The following is a 1,637-nucleotide window of genomic DNA, read 5'->3' on the forward strand; positions in this document are numbered from 1 at the left end:
AACCTAAAATAATCACATGGGTCTGTTTTGGAAAACTAACAGTGGACTTGGTCATGGGAGGTAAGGTCAAGTTGTAATCAGCAAGGGCATTAACAGGCCACATTTCAGAACCTCAGATTAGCAGTCTACTGCAGCAGAAGTTTATATGGAGAAAGACTGGGTGCAAGAAAATGCTCAGGCAATAAGTGGTTGCCGTCCAGCTGGGAGCAGGTGGCCCTGTGATAGTAGAAATGGAGATAAAGAGATAATAGGGACTGGGGTGGGACAGGGGTGGGACAGGGGTGGGACAGGGGTGGGGCAGGGTGGGGCTTGGAATGGGGGTAGGGCATGGGAGAAAGGAGGAGGGAATACAGGTGGAAATTATGATATTATAGCTATCATTTCTTTTTTTTTTTTTTTTTCAGCTTTTAGCAACTTTATTTTCCTTCCATCTTTTTTCCCTTTGCTCAGGCACCTGCACAGCAGCTCAGGACCACTCAGTGGTGGCTCCAACCCATTCAGTGGCCTGCGCTGTGGGAGCTGCTGACCAATCCTCAGTGGCTGGCTGTGCACTCCAGTCTTCCGTGGGGAACTGCTGGATGGGCACAGAGGGAACCTGCACACCCTCAGACCAGTCGGCCACCTCAGGCTGAGCAGCAGTGAACTCAGGAGCTGGTGCAGTCCATTCACCCTGGAATTCCTCCTTGGTCACAGCCTTCTCAGCAGCAGCCTGCTCCTCCTTCTCAATCTCCTCTGGGTCTCTGTAGAAGTAAAGATCAGGCATGACCTCCCAGGGGTGCTCACGGGAGATAGTACCTCGCATGCGGAGTACTTCCCTGGCCAGCATCCACCACATCAGACCCACTGAGTGAGCTCCCTTGTTGTTGCATGGGATGGCAATGTCCACATAGCGCAGGGGAGAATCTGTGTTACACAGAGCAATGGTGGGCAGGTTGACATAAGAGGCCTCTGTGAGTGGCTGATGGTCAGCCCTGGGATCGGTCACCACTAGAAGCCGTGGCTCCCTGAACGCTGCTTGGATCTGGTTAGTGAAGGTCCCAGGTGTGAAGCGGCCAGCGATCGGAGTGGCTCCTGTGGCAGCAGCAAACTTCAGCACAGCTCGCTGGCCAGTGTTCCTGGAGGAGATGACGCTGACATCAGCAGGGTTCTCGATGGCAACAATAGCTCGAGCTGCGAGCAACAGCTTCTCCCAGGTCCTCTTCAGGTTTATGATGTAGATACCGTCACTTTTCCTTTTGTAGATGTACTGCTCCATCTGAAAGTCAAGGTTGGTGCCACCTAAGTGGGTTCCCGCAGCAAGGAATTTGAGGACATCCTCCTCCTTCATCTTCAGGACGTCAAGGGCTCCGGACATTGTGTAAGTTTCCCTTTAAGTTACGATGGGAATCAAGAACAACGCCGTATGGACCCGTCCCCGGGTAGCGCGGAAAGCTATAGCTATCATTTCTAACATTCTCAAAATTTTAGTTTTTAATTTTGAAAAGGAGAAAAAAAACAATGAAGTCAGAGCTGTGTCTTTCTTTCTTTCTTTCTTTCTTTCTTTCTTTCTTTCTTTCTTTCTTTCTTTCTTTTTACAAGTAAATTATTTAGTCTATTTTTAGTCAATAGAATTTACTGTGATAATAAAAATATCTTAA

The 1,637-nt window shown here is 49.0% G+C and overlaps 1 pseudogene; it reads right to left on the reverse strand.

The window, feature by feature from the left end:
* On the reverse strand, positions 402-1,429 carry Rpsa-ps10 (ribosomal protein SA, pseudogene 10; annotated as a pseudogene).

This window comes from Mus musculus, chromosome 3 (genome assembly GCF_000001635.26).
Source record: "Mus musculus strain C57BL/6J chromosome 3, GRCm38.p6 C57BL/6J".
NCBI classification, from domain to species: Eukaryota; Metazoa; Chordata; class Mammalia; order Rodentia; family Muridae; genus Mus; species Mus musculus.